General features: G+C 42.9%; 1 protein-coding gene across 4 annotated transcripts in view; it reads right to left on the bottom strand.

Moving 5' to 3' along the window:
- Far2 (fatty acyl CoA reductase 2) overlaps positions 1-17843 on the bottom strand; it is a 114052-nt gene that overhangs the window by 47638 nt on the left and 48571 nt on the right. The window contains exon 1 of one of the 4 annotated variants that reach the window (XM_087658999.1): positions 8128-8599. The gene's annotated coding sequence lies outside the window, so the exon portion shown is untranslated. 4 annotated transcript variants of the gene reach the window in all.

Here is a 17843-nt window from a genome sequence, read left to right as displayed (position 1 = left end):
AGATCCATGGTAATCGTATTTTAGTTACCATTTAAAAAACATCATGCGTATAAGGGATGTGCAGCATGTGTGTGCCCTCAGAAGCCAGAGAGGGCATTGGATCCCCCGGGAATTGAGTTACAGACAGTTGTGAGCTGCCGTGGGTTCTGGGAATTGAACCAAGGTCTTCTGTAAGAGCAGCTGGTGCTCTAACCACTGATCCACCTCTCCAGCCCTGCTGTCTTCCCAACAGTGGATGGCTAATACACATCCTACCTAGTTTCATTCCAAAGAAGAGCTAGGGCTCCTGAGGACAAGGGAGAAGACGTCTCTAAGGGACAAGTTAATTCCTCCAGAAGAACCCAGTGCTGGATATAAAGTGACTAGACAGTAAGACACGATCTTAATTGAAATCATCCCTGTCCTGTGGTGCACATACAATCTGTTACCACACACCTCCCGGAACACATTTCTGTCAGTGGGACTCTTGGGAAACATCAGAGTCTGTCATGAGAAGTGGGGAGGAAATCAGCAGCGGGAGGAAGGACCTTGCAGAAGAAGAATTCAGAGGGAGACAAGACACCTCCAGAACCCCCTGGAATGTGCAGACAAATTCTCCCCAGAATGTATGGGTCTGGCCTATGTTGCATATTAGAGGATGATCACATCTGAGATTGCTCTGCTGCTGCGGCTCGCTCTCTCTCTGTCTCTCTGTCTCTCTCTGTCTCTCCCTGTCTCTCTCTGTCTCTCTCTGTCTCTCTGTCTCTCTCTCTGTCTCTCTCTCTCTTTCTCTCTCTCTCCTCTCTCTGTCTCTCTCTCTCCTCTCTCTGTCTCTCTCTCTGTCTCTCCCTCTCTTCTCTCTGTCTCTGTCTGTCTCTGTCTCTGTCTCTGTCTGTCTCTGTCTCTGTCTCTCTCTTCTCTCTGTCTCTCTCTCTCTCCTCTCTCTGTCTCTCCCTCTCTTCTCCTTGTCTCTCCCTGTCTCTCTCTGTCTCTCTGTCTCTCTGTCTCTATCTCTGTCTGTCTTTGTCTCTCTGTCTCTGTCTCTCTCTCCCTCTCTTCTCTCTGTCTCTCTGTCTCTCTCTGTCTCTGTCTGTCTCTGTCTCTGTCTCTGTCTCTCTCTCTGTGAGACGTGTGTCTTATCACATGAGAGATGCTGTCTTAGCTCTTCTTCCTGTCACCATGATAAGCTCCGTCAAAAACAACTTAAGCCGGTAAGAGTCCAGTTCTGCTCACAGTTCTGGGTTATAGTCCACCAGAGCAGGGGATTCACAGCCATTGAAACAGGGAGATGATCAGATGGCATCCAGAGCCAGGAGCATAGAGAGACGCAAGCTCTGTCCACCCTGAAATGGTCCAGTGTCTCTTGCCAGGGAAAGGATCCACTCGAACCCAAGTCTATGGATATCAATTAAGGTAATCAAGATAGTCTCCCCTAGGCGTGTCCAGGAGCCAGTTCTGCCTGGTGATTCTAGCTTTTGCCAAGTAGATAATGAACAGTAATATCATAGCTGTATATGATGGCAGGAATACAGTATTTAAACTACTTTTGTAAGGATATTCTTAAGGGAAGTCACCCAATGGATATACAGTGACGTGGGTGCAGCCTGGAGTCACTGTGTCATCTATGGTAGGCTTCATCTCAACACTGCATCTGTGGCAGCACAAATATTAAACCAGCAAAAAGGTAGATGGCATATTACTGCTTCTGTGAGAGCAGTCTTTACCCTGGTAGCCTCAGCTCACAGGTTCATATTCAAAGATAGAGACTCAATAGTTTCTTTATGTAGTTCAGGGCCGATTTTTGTGGCTAGTGTTTGTTAAGACAAGATCTCTGGCAGTCCAGGTTGGCTTTGAACTTACTCTGTAATTCAGGATGATACTGAGGTTTGATCCATTTGTCTCTACCTCCAACTTGTTGGGGTCACAGGTGTGTACCATCACAGTCATTTTAGGTCACACTAGGAATCCAATTCTGGGCTTCTGGGCATGCTCAGCAAGCACTCTGCCAACGGACTAGTGTCCTCAGCTCCATCAAAGTAAACTTACCAGTTTCATTTGTGTTAGGAGCTCTTCAGGCGTGAGGTGCTTATTGCCCTTATGAGCCTAGAAGTCCTTTATCATATGAAAGTGCTAAAATGAGGCAGCAAAGAGGTTTCCTTATACATTAGGCTGGGCTCGTGGTCAGTGAAGATCACGGTCAACTTAACTACCTTTGACTAAGGTAATGGCGTGGCTTTGGTTTAATGTGGCTGGCATCTTCTTGCTCTGATTGTCCTGTCTCAGAATTTTAGGCATTTCTGATTTGTAGTTCTCAGACCAGAAAATAAAAACTAAAGTTACCAATAGAACCAGAACCCCTGCTTTTCTTACCTATGCCCCAGTTATCTGGCTCAGGTTATACTTTGGTGGTTCAAGAAATTGAGGCAGTTCTGAACATTATAAAATGTTACTATCATAAAGCAGATGTATCCTACCAGTGAAGCTCTCAGCTAGAAGACTGACTCCCCTCAAGAAAGGCCTCCTCTCTTTTAAACACCGTCTAGAATTAGCTACAATTTTGGAGAAACAATGTTGTTTCTCCTGAGAAGAAAAGTTGCATTTGCTTCACTTGCTCCCTTATACCCACACCTCCCCAGAGGCCCTCCCAAAGCACCATGCTTCCCAGACGAGGCTCTCCTAAAATGCTAATGGGTTCTGGAAGCTCTGGCCTGGTTTTCAGGTTCATTTTAGAGAAAGAAGAATGGTAACTTCTGGAAAGCACACACTCCCTATTGGTTCATTTTCATGCCACAGCTCAGTAATAGTTTTCAAGTGGAGGAATTGTGGGAAAATACTAAGAGATCCTTTCAGAATGCAGAGTGCCTGTGGCTGTGGCATCCCTGTGTGTCCCAGTGAACATATATATGCTGGTATTTTCTAACAGGCCCTTGAGAAATTCCAGCCATTGTTTGCAGCATCAGTGTGACTTAGGGTCTTTGTTTTCCTTCTACCTGATCCTGTTGTCTGGGTCCCTTGGAAACATCTTTCCCAGGTCTTGGACTGTGGCTCACAAATCTAACCATTCATTTGGGAGGCAATTATTACACAGCAGATACAGGATAATGGGAGTGAGGGGAGGTGACTGATTTCTGATATGTAAGGTGGAAACAAAGGCTGCCGTGAGAAACACAATACTCAGAACAGTACTGACAGCAGCTGACAGTGTCTTTGCAGATTATTAGTGTGGCTACACCCACTCCAGGGGAATCACATACTCAACTTAGTGCCATGAAATATACAGGTGCTGGAAGAGTGGCTGACAACACAAGACAGCTCTTGGGGAGAGATGTCCAATAACTATAGTTTGTGAACAGGGCTGTGAGGATACTGTGAGGGGTGGGGGTGTTGTGGAGGAGTTCCTGAAGCAGAGTACACCAAACTGTGTGTGGAGAGTTAAGAAGGCAATAACGGCTGTGATCACGGGTCACTTGAAGAGCAATCTCACCTGGAGGCTGTCTGCCTCTGAAAGGCATCAGGAAGGCAGTAACGTGAGTGTGTGTGATAATTAGAAATCTGGTTAAGTTATAGGTGGTAGACAGAGTAGGTCAGAGAGGTAGAAAATGGAGATGGGGCTAGAAAGAACACGGACATCATGTGCCTCAGTGAAGGTATGGTATGGGAGCAGGGAAGGGAGGCCTTAGCACTCCTCCATAGCTGGGTAAGCAGATGAGTAGCCTAGAGGAGACTGGCTGCACTCTGCCTGAGGAACTCTGAAAAACAGGGGTTTGGGTGTAGCCCCATTGGCAAAAGCACATAAGAGGCAGAGACCAGTGGATCACTGTGAGTTCAAAGGTAGCTGGGTCTATGTGGTGAGTTCCAGTTCAGTCAAGGATATACAGTAAGACCCTGTTTTACAAATGATGAAAGACAGGAAGGATGGAGGCATGAAGGTAAGGAGAAAGAGAAGGGGGAATGAAAGAATGAAGGAAAAAGAAAAGAGTGAAGAAACGAGTCAGCATTCCATATTCTACCCCCTGAGATCTCTTAAGAAATACCAGAGTCATTTTGGAAATTCACACTTTGGCTTGTTTTGTTTTTCCTTCATCAAAAGGATCAAAAAGCAAATTCCCAGGGGGCAGGATGACTGGAGAGTGTGTGAATTACTCTGTCATGGTCAAATAACCAAAGTTAGTTCACGGATGGTTTCTAAAACTTACTCTTTATGGGGTGAGGCATTCTTTTAGAAACATCCTGTACCTGGGGGAGGATTCGGTGGTTAAACTATGAGTTATGCACACATGAAAACTGGTAACCATATCTCCACAAATCAAAGCAAATGCTGGGTGGCTCTGGTGGCACATCTGTAACCCAAGCTTTGAAAGGTGGAAACGGGCATCTCCAGAGTGAGCTGGAAAACTAGACCAACCACACCACCAAGAACTTGGTTTGACTGAGAGACCTTGCCTTAATGAATGAGGTGGATGGTGGAAGGTGGTTCCCAGCATCAACCTCTGGTCTTCATGTACACAAACCCACGCCAACATGCACATGCACATATGGGCAAACACATGCATGTACATGCACATGCACACACACACAGGCAAACACATGCCCACACACAGACACACATATACATGCATGTGCATGCATACACATATACACACATGTACGTGCATACACTCACACATGCACACATAGGCAAATACACACATGCTTGCGCGCACACACACACACACACACACACAGCACTGTGCTCTAACCACAAAGAAAGTCAAGTGGTAACTACAGACAGACCAACACTGACAGTGCATAGAAGAGGAAAAAGCAAGCCGAAAGCCTTCCATAGTTTCTGTGCACGTTTTGTCCCTGAGATAAATTCTTTCTTTTATGTTTTTCATTCTAGTACTGAATGCTGATAGAGCTATCTTCTCTGTGGGGAGATTAGTAACTATTGAGTATTATACCAGATGAATCATTGTAAAAGTAATCATTTTATAGCAGGTTTTCCATAGGAAGTTTTCTGATATTATAATACTTGATAACTCATTCAAAATTTAAATCCTCAAAGTAAATGCAATTCTAAAAGTGCTGTTTTCTAGAAGTTACTGCCCAAATATTTTAAGATTAAAAAGTCCTTTTATTTTCCTTGTTTCATGGAGACAGGATAAATAAAATCAAATGCAGATGTGGGACTATGCAACGACTATGTTGCTGAGATGGTAAATGTGACTAATAAAAACAGTAAGATTTGGGAAAAAACCTACCGAAACCTGCAACCCTGGAAGTTTAATCCCTGGAACCTACTCTACAGAGTTGTCCTCTGCCACATGTGCATGACACATGCAAAGATAAATAATTGAAATAAAAATGTTTGTAAAGAAGCTAATTATTTTTGACCTTAGCAAATCATACCAGTTGTGGTGATTAGTTTTTACTGTCTACTTGACACAATCTGAAGCCACCTGGGAAGAAGGAACCTCAGGTGATGAATTGCCTGGGTCAGACTGGAAGACTGTTTTGGTTAATGACTGATGATTGGCATGGGGTGGCCCAGCCCACTGTGGGCAGCAGCATGCCTAGGTGGAGGGTATGGGCTTATGTACAAAAGCTTAGCTGAACAAGGGTCAGAGAGCAAGGCAATAAACAGTTTGTCCATGGTTTCTGCTTCAAGTTCCTGCCCTGACTCAAGTTCCTCAGTGATGGACTCTGGTGAGAACTGTAGGCAAAATGAGCTTTTCCTCCCTAAGTTGTTTTTGGTCATAGTATTTTATCATAGCCACACAAAGCAAACCAGGGCAACAATAAAATGTATGTGGGCTTGGTCTGTTATTCTGCTCTAGTCTTAAGTCTTCTGCACGCCAGATTTTAATTGTCATGGGAAGCTAAGTTCTTAAGACAGTCTCCCTTGAGTGGAACAGTGCTCACATCCTAGCCAAGGGAATGCTGTTAGGACATTTCTAGTTTAAGAAATGAATCCACTGTTAGACAAAAACTGTCCAGAACAAATGAAAAGTTGTAACATTCCTAGAGACACAATGTTAGAAGAAAAGATAGCACAGAAAACTTGGAGGAAATGCTGTAAACACAAGGTGTTTCAACTCCATTGAGAAGAAAGTTACAGAGTGGATAGAGGAAGACTCTCTGTGGTCTGTGGCCTCCGTGCAGCTCAGTTTTGCTCCCTCCTCCTTCCTTCCTCCCCCTCTCCTCTCCCCAGCCTCTCCCCTTTCTCTCTCACAGTTTAAACTGAAGAAAGTTTTCAGAGCCTATGTTACTAAACTAAGGCAACCACAGAGGTTTTCACTAAGGAAACCAGAGTGACATCTGACTTCTTGGTGCAAATATCTTCAAAAAAAAAAAAGAAAAGAAAAGAAAAAAGAAAAGGAAAAAGGAAGAAAAAAGAAAGAAAAGAAAAAAAGGAAAAAGAAAGAAAGAAAAAAGAAAGATAGGAAATAGCAAGGGTGGTTGCACTTACTGAGCTCTTACTATGGTGTAGCAAGGGTGGTTGCACTTACTGAGCTCTTACTATGGCGTAAGCAACATCTCCAACACTGTGCCATTATTTTATCAGACAGTCCTTGCAGTAACTCCAGGAGATGGCAGAAAACGCTGCTTATCCCAGAGGGTTAAAAGACCTTGTGTAAGTCAGACATCAGAGAGAGTAGGACAAAAGGCGAACACTTTCACCTACATGCATGGTTAGTTCGTTTGGAAATGAGAGAAATCAAAATTACTTTTGGAATTGAAGCCAAAGGTGGGCTGGGGATGAGGTACTTTAAAATGACATTTGTGGAACAAAGCTGCAACCCGAATGGTTGAGGGTCTGTCAGGGCTGCTCTTGACTTCTGACACTGGACTTCCTTAGGATGCCCACATCAGCTTTGGTCCTGATACCTTACCAGGTCACTGCAAAGAACAGGGATCTTCATGGATTCTGATAACACCCCCACCTTGAGACAGTGTCCCACAAGAATCAGTGCTATTGAGAGCCCAATGGCTGTCGCCCAGGCTTCAAATTGAATAAACATTCAGTTAATTACTTAGAACACTATGTCACTGGTGTTACCCTGCAAATCAATCTTTGATCAAAACACAGCCCTCACCCCCTGTGTTTGCAGTGACGGCTTAGACGTTTCTGTCCCAGTCTCTTGTGAAGACACATGTGCATAGCGTCCTGCTTGGTCTTCATAATAACCCTGCGAGGCAGGCGTCATCTACATAGGAGAGGGAACAAGCTGACAAGTGGTTGGCCGCACTTCAGTTCTATACACTCAAACATGAGTCACTCCACACTGCCAATCCTCCTCTGCAGTTTAACCCCGGGACTGAGCTCTTGAGATTACTGGTTACTGCTGGGTTTACTCAATTACCACCATGGTGTGTATAGAACTTGAACATGTCCAACAGAGAGGTAGGGCGGCATATAAGCGGAATTTCCATAGAATCAAAGTCTGTTCTGCTTTCCCCATACCCACAAGAGTAAGAGCAATCAGTCTTCTGAGTACTTCGAATGCCATTAATTAATAAGAAAACCAAAGAACACCACAAAAAATTCCACTGTCAGATACAAGCTGGAATATATAATCTGTGCTCTGGATAGGAGAACTAAGTTCTGACCTTTAATTGATTTTTCTATGCAAATTTAATAAAGCAATCAAATGAAATTGAAATGTAATATTCTTCCCTGGAGCTCTTAAGATCTCTTCTTTAATCTGTGTTTAAACCCCATACGAAACCCCTCAGACTCTAAATATGCCCCAGATGGTGCCAGAAGGAAGCCTTGGTGTAGTACATGTTCTCATAGCAGAACTGAATTTCAGAGAGTAGACAAGAGCTCTCCTCTCCCCGAGGAACCCCTCCCCATCAGCCTGGCATATGGGCATAGCAAACTTTTCCAATTTTGTTTTAATTCAAATGCTTAACCTTCAGCAATTAATTGGCATAGACTTCACAACACAAAATAAATCCAGTGCCCATTTTTCAACCAGTAGAGAACATTGTGGAAATGTTACACAGGAAATTAGCCTTTGATTTTTTTTTAACGAGGTCTGCTGAGCTATGGTGGAAAGCAACAAAATGCGAGATAAGAGGAAGACACCAGGGTGTACCCCCCAGACCCAGCTTGCCTGCAGCAACCTCTTAGCCTCCACATGCTGCTTAGGTTTCTCTTACCTGTCTGCCTTTTTCCCGCTCTGGCTTGTGTTTCTCTGAGACCAGTAGGTGTGGGTAAGGCTGGGTAGAGAACACGGTTGAATTGAAATCACCTCCAAAGAGCCTCTCTCAGCATCCCAGGAACAGCAGCTTTCACCACAAGGCTCCAGAAGAACAGCTCATTGCACCATTATATCCCCTGCCTGAGTTCTAGGTCTTTACCAGTTGAGCTTGGAAGGTTCTGTGGGCTGGGCTTGCCACTGACACCTGCAATCCTCTCTGTATTGTGACACACAGACAATGCCTTCTGGTCCTAGAGTGTTGCCATTGCAGCCCTCAGCATACCCAGGTTTGAGAAACACGGACTTTATATCTTTTTTAGAGATCAGGAACAGAATATGCACTCATCTTGTTAACTTAATCAACCAGGCATTCAGCTAATATAAGGAAGGACTGATAACTGGCCCTCTATCACACACCACACTTTGTAGATAAGGAGTTCCAAATGTGCCAAAATATATAGACATCCAAATTTGCAAACCATTCTCCACTCCATGTCCTGTGTGTTTACTGGGGAAAAGGACACATTTCACACACTCACACCAGCACATTGCCTGAGAGCTCTCTCAATCACTAGGGTCTGAGAGTCACTCACATCCTGATGTGCTGCGATTTTAATTTTGAACAGGGTTTGTAATAGCTGTGTGCTTCAGCCTCCTGTAATCCTAAAATGGAGATAATAGAGTTCCTCTATGTGAATTCTCTGCAAAGATCAAAGGGGTCGATTTCCAGAAATGGATTAGGGCAGGAGGCAGCAAATAATTAGTACACTATCGATATTTAAGTGTGTTTGCCGTCTGCTGAAGTTTATGTGTGGGATTCTACTAAAGGATTTCATTCAGAGGAGCTCAGCAGGTGACAGTCCTCTATAATAGCATAAAACAAAGAGGAAGTTCCTATTCCAGAGTTTGCATCTGTCTGTCTGTCTGTCTGTCTGTCTGTCTGTCTGTCTATCTATCTATCTATCTATCTATTTAATTAATCTGATACAGGGTCTATGTATTTAGCCTTAGCTGGCCTAGAATTCACTATGTAGATTAGCCTGGACTTGAACTCACAGAGATCCAACCTTGCTTCTTGCCTCCTGGCTTTTGTAGAGTTTATGAAAAATGAGTGTAACACCTCTTACGTTCTCTGGGTGAGTGTGTGCATGCAGGTGCACCTGTGTTTGCAGGTGTGTGTACAAGCATGTGGAGGCCAGAGGAAAACATTGGCTGTTATTTCTCAGGGACTTTTCACCTCATTTTTTGAGACAATTTCTCTTACTGGCTTGGAACCACTGTTTAGGCTCGGCCAGCTAGCCAGCAAGCTTCAGGGTTCTTCTGCCTCTGCCTTTCAAGGGCTGGAATCACAGTGGAGGCTATCTTGCCCCATTGTGTTTTATGGGGTCTGGGGATTGAACTCAGGTGATGCTGATTTACACAGCCAAAGCATTTACTATGGTCCCAGTCCCACATCTAGCATTCTTAAGTGAGCCTCAGGAATGATTGAATCTTCAAAAACTCTGTCCTTGACCAAACTTCTATCAGGGTCCACTGAACCTAGTCTTAGCAACAAATGTTGCTAGGCTACTCTTGACATCTAAAAACAATTTATTTCCCCACAATATCCTCTTGGATATCTCAAACAGCTTCCTCTGACCAGTGGTCTGTCTTCTCCCTACTTGTTTTTATTTGTATTTGAATTTGGATTCACTCTCACCTATTGTAATAAGTCTTGAGCAATGGTTTGAAAAGGCATTAGGCTAATTCTTCTTTAGTAATCAAAAAGTCAAAATATCAGTGTGCCTAAAATAAAATCGATTCTCTACACAGGGTAATGGGGAAATTGATTAAGGTTAGGGGACTTTATGATGCGCAGGCAGATCTTCTCAGGAGGATGACTGAGTGAAGAGCAGCAGAGAACAAGGCAGCACAGGAGTGAAAACCACCCAGGGCATCTGTCCACAGTTGTATTTCTCATAGAAAATAAAGGGCTTGGAGACGGAGGAGCTCAAGGCCAGCCTTGGCTATATAACAAGAATAGCCTGGGCTGTATGAGGCCTTGTCTCAAAAATAGAATTAAAAAAAAAAGGTCTCTTGTTAACTCAGTGAGTGCTAGAATGAGAATTGGTGATAATTGTTGAGTAGTGTCTCTGCATCCTCCTCCTCACTCCCAACCTTTCAACATCAAGAGTAGGGAAGGACTGGCTGTGAATTGGAAATCAATCCCCTTAAACAGTTGGGTTTTTTTTCTTTTTAATTGAGAGGAAAGCGATTGCATAAGGGAGTTGAGTTACATTTCAGCTTGTCTTGAGATACGTTAGAGGAAAGTCGTGAGGGATGATGACATGTGTGTTTTTCCGTTTGAGAACAATCCCTTTGTGTCCAGGATACTTTGTTCAGATTCCAAAGATAATAGAAGATAAGGGAAGAGTGGGGGGGAGAGTTATGAATAGAATAATGCGTATTGACCTTAATCACTGTGAAAGATTTTCTTTTTGGTCATTTAGTATTTCAGTTGGTAAGACACTGCTTTCCTGAAAGAAGTACCTGTACACTGATGTCAAGTCACCCGCTAACGTCATTGGAGACACACAGCAAAGCCCTTGGAAGAGCTCCAGTCCTGTCACAGCAACCAAACATCCTCTGTGCACAAGGACACTTACTCTAGTCTTGGCTATGTAGCTAATTCATAGCAAGTACCCTTGCTGAACTTCCTGTGTTTGGGAAGCTACCAGCCTGGCCGGCTGCTGCATTTGCTGCCCTCAATCTGTGTCTGATACCCACCAACAAGGGCAAAGCAGGGGTGATAGTCTCAGCAGTGTTTGGAATTAGGTCTGTGTAGACCTCAGGGATTATTATCATTTCTGGTTCCCCTACTCACTGTTAGACTCCCTCATTGTGTGTGTGTGTGTGTGAGTGTGTGTGTGTGAGTGTGTGTGTGTGTGTGGGTGTATGTGTGTGTAAGCATGTGTGTATGTGTGTGTGTAAGCGTGTGTATGTGTGTGTCTCTGTGTGTGTGTGTGAGCATGTGTGTGTGTGTGTGTGTAAGCGTGTGTGTGTGTGTGTGTGTGTGTGTGCCCCTGCACCCAGGCATGCATGTGTGGAAATCAGAGGTGGAATTTGTGTGTCTTCTTAGATTTCTCTCTCTGTTTTTGAGACAGGGTCTCTCACTATAATTGGAGTTCAGCAATGGGCCCAGTTGGCTTGCCAGAGAGCGTCTAGGAGCCTCTTTTCTCTCCAGTGCTTGAGTTAGAGGCACATCCTTCCAAGAGCAAGACCTGAACTCAGGTCTTCATGCCTGTGCAGTGAGGAACACTTTTTCTGCTGGGCCATTTCCCCCGTCCTTCACTTGAACTTTTTTTTTTTTTTGATTTACATACTTAAACACCAAGAGAAGAGAGTTGCTTCTAAAATTTTCATTTGACTTTTCAACTTCTGAAAGGAAAAGCTTTCTGTGCCTGAACGGTAAGAAACACTAAAGTTTTTAGAATAAAAGAAAACAAAGGAAAGCCCTGACTGTCCCTTGCTGTGTCTGAGCATGCAGGAGCTGATCTATGGATAGCTTTGTGTTCCGTGATGCAACCAGTTCAACCATGGCTCCTAAAGGGGCAAATTGCCATGGGTTTTAATCGTTCCTCTTCTTTTTCCTTCTCGTCTGTTTAGAGTTTCGACACCACTGTAAGCTACCACTGGGAAGGCATTGCCACACACAGTGGTTTGAGTGAGTTGGTCTGCAGTGTTGTTCAGGTCCTGAGGTGTAGGGCTGTAACCACCATCCCTGTTTCTTACTTTTGATACTCCCTTCCTCCAGAGTTTAGAGGTATCAATGGTTTCATTTAATTTAAAACCAGGAGGCTTTTAAAGCAGTATTTTAAAGACACCATTGCACCGTCTGGTGATTTCCAATATTTCTAAGGAGAATTCACACTATCTCTCCTGTGGCTTTCCTGAATATAATCTTTTCATTTTTAAAGCTTCTTCCTTAAAGATTTCTCTCTCTTTATTTATTTTCTAGTTTTCTTTTCTCCCCTAGATCCCTTTCTTTATATTTGTCCTGGTTGGCATTGCCTGCCATGTTTTAGCAGACGAACTGATACTTTAAAAACCGATTTGTCACCTCTATGGTGGTATTTCTCCAAATGTTTCCTCTTCCCTGGTCTTTTGCCTGCTCCCCACCCTCCAACCCCAAGACTTCACGTTAGGAATGTGTAACGGTTTGATATCTCTGTGTTTGCTCTTGAGTCTCATTCCTTATTTTATGTTGGCAAAGCTTCTCTTTGGCTTCGCACACCCTTTCTTCCTCTGGGTGGCGCACTTTCGAGCCCACCTTCGTTTTGGAAACTTGTCAACTATTCTACAGAGCCCATTCTCTCTCCTAATTCTTAGTTTTCTTTCTCCGAGTTCTTCACTTTAAGTCATGTTTTGTGTCTCTTTATTTCTTTAACACACTTCCAATGCTTATTTGAAAGAGCTTCCCTAGGAATTCTGTCATCACAGTCTTTTATGAGCTATTTCTACTGAGTTGTTAAAAACTAATTTTGGTCACTGATGAGATATGGCTCAGCAGGTGAGGGTACCTGCTGCCAAACTTCATGACTTGAGTCAACCTAAGAGTTCATATAGTGGGAGGAGTGGACATTCTCCCACAAGTTGCCTTCTGACCTCCACACATGCACTGTAGCATGAGTGCCCCCTGATACAGACAATAAATGCAAGTTAAAAAACTTAAAACTATTAAATAAAAAAGAAAACAAACTCCCCCAAACCTACTAGAACCTGGATGACATGGAGAGGTTTTGGGCTGCCTGACCTGACACTGTGCATATGCCTGTGTACATGTGTGTGTGCCTGTGTGCATGTGTATTTATGTGTGTATGTTTGCATGTATGTGTGTGCATGTTTATATATGTGTGTGTGCATGTACATATGTGCATACATTTGCATGTGTGTGCACGTGCATGTATGTATATGTGCATGTGTATGTGTGTGCATCTGTATATGTTCGCGTGTATGTGTGCATTTGCATGTGTGTGTACTTGTGTATGCACATCTGCACACACGTGTGTGGATGTGTTTGCATGTGTGTGTATATGTGCATGTGTGTGTGTATTGGAACATTGCATTTGAAAGAACCATAAAGACCATATCTGAGTAGATGTGTTTCTGCCAGAGATGGCAGTGTACTTTTTCTCTGTTAGAGAGCTAGCAAGAGGTTATTCACACCAACTCAATTAGGGCTTCTGTTGCTTTCATACTTTAGAGACAGGGTCTCAATTGGCCTCGAACAAACTGTGTAGCTCAGACTAACACTGACCTCAATGCAATCCTCTTGTCTTCTATAAGCTGCTGGGATTTCAGGTCTGGGCCCCCATACTTAGTTGCCAATAAAGAACTGAGCTGCATTGAGGCTAGGCTGACCCTTCTGCAAGTTTCCATGCTGTCTGCTTTGAGCATCTTTAGGAGTAAATCTGCCCCATATGTGCCATGGGCTCTTGCCTCCAGTGTGACTTTGGGTTTTAGGGACCTTGAGTCAATGGATATCCTCCTGTACCTGTCCAGCCACCCCTGCAGTGCACCCACAGCTCCTTCTGTGATTATTAGTGTACCCGTTTCTCATCTCTGGATTTTCATCATAGATTATTCTTCATCTCCTGGTTTGTAAAAATGCTTTTACGTGTCTATCTAAACCACTCCCAAACCTGCTTAGCCAGAAGGTTGGTTACAGTCCTACTTTAACACATGACAGATAGCGGTCAACTTTGCTAACTGTTCTCATCCGTTCTGCCCGCAAGCCCCTGGAACACTCAAGCGTCATTTACATCTACGTTGTGCAGAAGCTTACTCCACGATGTTTTGATAGGGCTGGTGTGTCTATGTGATGTGAGTTTAAGTCTCTTGGGATCAGAGTAGGAGAACACTGGCCTTCCATGCCTCTGCATTTTAAGAACTAAAACGCCAGAGATTAGTTTGAGATACAGTGCATTGAGAGACCTTAGGATATGAAACTTCTGATAAGCAGAAGTTTGAAATCTCCTGTCCTGCCCTTTCCTATTAGCTGGAGTTGGTCATGATGCAGGGGGTGGGGGATGGGGCAGAATACAGGGGTAGGTTAGCAGCTATTTAAAAAGTCCTGCCATAAATGTATGCTCTCATGAAAATTTGTTCAGGATTTCCCTTTTTGAGTCATGGCTGCACTGGTACGCACAGTGGAAGGCTGCAAAAGCATCAGAACCCTTCTGTGGACACAGTGAACTGTGTACCACTAGAGCCCTAATGGGTGATGGCCTGCAGGAAAACACATAAAAACCCAACAATTCTGATTGGTGACTTTGAGGATATCTAGGAGATATGGCAGTCTCTGAGTAAGAGAGAGTTCTTCAAGGCCCCATGAAGAAAATGACCTTGGAGTAGCCAAGAATGGATACCATCAGAAGAGAGGTACTTTCGAATTGACACCATTAGGTATCTCCTAACACTGTAGACATTGGAGCATTGTCACAATCCTGTCTGGTGGCTTTGGAGACTACCTCAGACTGCAGTAATAACTTCCTTAATCAGAAGGACAGAGAACTCAGGGGAGTCTTTGAGCACGCAGTATAAATTGTTTAAGGGAAGGCAGAGTGGGTAAACATTGAGTATGGTGTTCAGAAAGAATGAGCAGGGTTAGAAGTAACCATCAAATGCTGTCCTTGGAGACCACACTCAAAGCAATATAAGGAAAGAAACTTGTAAACTCCTTAAAAAATAGTTGATATATTGGGCATAATGGGGCATGCCATCCTGAACCTATTTATAAAGAACTTGGTGAAATCAGTTGAATGGTTTATTTCAAGACCTTTAACACATCAGGGTGGAGATAGTTTAGTGTAACAGAGAACAGGCTGGGTAGAAGACAGCGAAAGGGAGGGTGAGGGAGAACATCTCATGGACAGGGTAGTTTACCATGGCCATCTATGTCAGAGGCCGTGTGCACCTGTGTTCACATCTGGCCCAACTTGTGTTCTTTTTAATGTTCAACAGCCCTTGTAGTTTTTAAAATTGAATGTTTTCCATATTTGATTTTACCCATAGAAATGCTATTCCAATAACAACTATCATGAGACTTCTTGTTTATAGCTATGGAGATTCAGAGGCTGAGGGCTGTAACCTTTGTTACAGAGTGTAAGGGGGACATCAAGTGCTTCTGAGTAGGGGAGCCATGGATCAGATAAGTTCTTAAGGGAATTTGATGGAATATACATGACACACGGAACGAGGGACTCAGGGAAGAGGATCGATTAGTACATTATTGCTCTTCTTAAGCAAGAAGGAATGAAAAGCCATCTGTCACTCACTGTGTGGGACGAACAAAGAGTGAATAAAAGTGACAGAATAAAGCAAAAGTGATAACTGCTCATTATACATGCTGTGTGCCAGCCACTCTGCCCTCTTCTGTGTGGCTGTTTTGAGCCATAGTAGGTCTCTGATGTTAAGAAAAGAAAACATGCTGGAGGCACTCAGCTATTGCAAGCAGGATGGGACTTAAACTCAAGTTCGACTCTAGCAGAGCCAATATCTTCACCATGAGGCAATTCCAGCTGTCACGCTTGAGGAGAGCATGACTGAAAACAGCCTCAGTGGCAAGAACTGGCGACACAGTGTTATGGTCTAGAGATTCTGTGTAGATGCTGTGCCTTCAGTGTCATAAGGGATACAGGTAGAAAAGTGTAGATGGTGGAAATCAGGCTGGGGTTCTAGAATGAATCAGGGCTTGGTGCAGATTTGGGGGTTTACCTGTGTGTGAGTCTTCTGTCACATGACTGTATGTGGACAGCAGAGAAGTAGGTACAGCATGATACTCTAAGGAGCGCTGTGATTAGAAGATTACATATGCCATTACCAAGGCTAGAGAATAAAAGAGAGACAGCATTAGGTCATTGTCACGTTGTGATGCCGTCAAGGACAGATGATGGTTAAGGTTTCAGGGAACAGGTGTGACAGCAAGAGCATATTTGGGAACAGGGCATTAGATTTAGAATTTTTTTTTCTGGGAGAACACATTTTAGTTGTAAGACACATGCAGAAGCCATGGGTTTTAGGCATTTACTTTCTATTTCAAGATCAAATCCACAGGCTGCCATTCATAGTAGCTTCAGGAAAATATGTGTGTTCTAAATACCCGAGTAAAGTATTTCTGAATATTCATGTATTAGGATGATCTTTTCTCAAAGGGTCCTCAAAAATATCATGAAGGCAAAAAACTGATTATGTCAACCACAGATTTGTAAAATAAGTTTTCACTCAGACCAAGTGGAGATGATTCTTCATTTTTTTCTGTGAGAGCCAGGGACATCTTCCCCACAAACAGAAGGCAGGTTTGGAAAAGAGTATATAGCTTTGAGGCTACATTTATACCCCACTCCCTATACCTTTCTCACAAGTATTCTACTTTTAGGGCTCCTCCCAAGTTCACTCAGACTTACACTATTTCTCCATTTGTTGAGGCATAAAGGTTTGTCTCAGGTGCTCTAGAATTCTATTTCCCAGAAAAATCTTATCTTTGCTCATCATGGTCTTGTTTATGTAAAGGGTAAAGACTGGAACAAAATGCATAACAGGAAATGAAAGCAATTAGTTTAGTCATGAGGTGAAATGCTACAAGTCTATTAAAAACAGCTGTATTGTAATTAACAATCTTTAAAGATGTCGATATTTTAAGTGGAAAAATGTGCAGAGTCTGCGTTCTGGTTTATAAAGAGTAGAGAAGAATATTTGAAGTTGGGTTTCCTTCAAACTAACATATGGTCACAAGCACCGTGTTAAACAATTTTAGGACATGGTGTCTCATATTATGTCACAGTATATAATGCAGCCATCAGCCCGTGTGCTCTGGTAAATAGCTACCAAATGTCTCCTCATGGTTTTCTTTTTCTGTTTTTAAAGACATTTCTATGACTTTGAGTGATTTATAGATTATGTAGTGTCCCAACAAAAACTTTCGATTTTGTCTTAGGAGATTTAAAAACATAATCATATTAGCATCTTTCAGAAAAGATTAGTCTGTATCCTAACAAAAACCAGAGGAAGACCCTTTAATCAGGGTCCATTATCACTCATGGGCTGAGTAGAGAGTTCATTCGTGTGGTCTGATTATACATCACCAAAACAAAACCTTCTGTACCATCTGCTTTTGTGCTTTGTCTTGGAATCTGTAATAGACGTTTAGACAGAAAATTGAGGCTTTTTGTGTTTTGTTTTTAAAAGAAAAAGGCTAACACAAAACATTTCCTTATTAAAATAACTTATTGTTACATCAATTCAACAGTAAATCAAGTTATAGGAGAATTCAAGCACTCCGAAATATAACCTTTGCAAACCAGCTATTTGCAAAAAATGTCAAGCACTGATTTCTTGGTGTAGACAGGGCATTTACAGCTTACTACTGAGACAAGTGAACTCCAATTCACAGAGTATACCTTAATAAGTCATGCCATCTGCTTCTAACCTACCTGTGAGTTGTGGGAAGGAAGACGTCTCCTCATTCTAAATATAGGACATCCAGCCCAAGACACCAGCTACATTATTTTAGGAGATTGAATAATTCATTGGGGAAATGGAAATAGAACGTGATTCACATTTTCTTCCTTTACACGATGTTACAGTTTTGGGCTGTGATAGATTTCTAGCCAGAAGATGGATTTCACAAGATACTAC

This window comes from Rattus norvegicus, chromosome 4, assembly GCF_021556685.1.
Source record: "Rattus norvegicus strain SHRSP/BbbUtx chromosome 4, alternate assembly SHRSP_T2T, whole genome shotgun sequence".
Classification (NCBI taxonomy): domain Eukaryota; kingdom Metazoa; phylum Chordata; class Mammalia; order Rodentia; family Muridae; genus Rattus; species Rattus norvegicus.
Note: the sequence above shows the minus strand (reverse complement) of the source record. Positions and strands in the feature narration are given on the sequence as shown.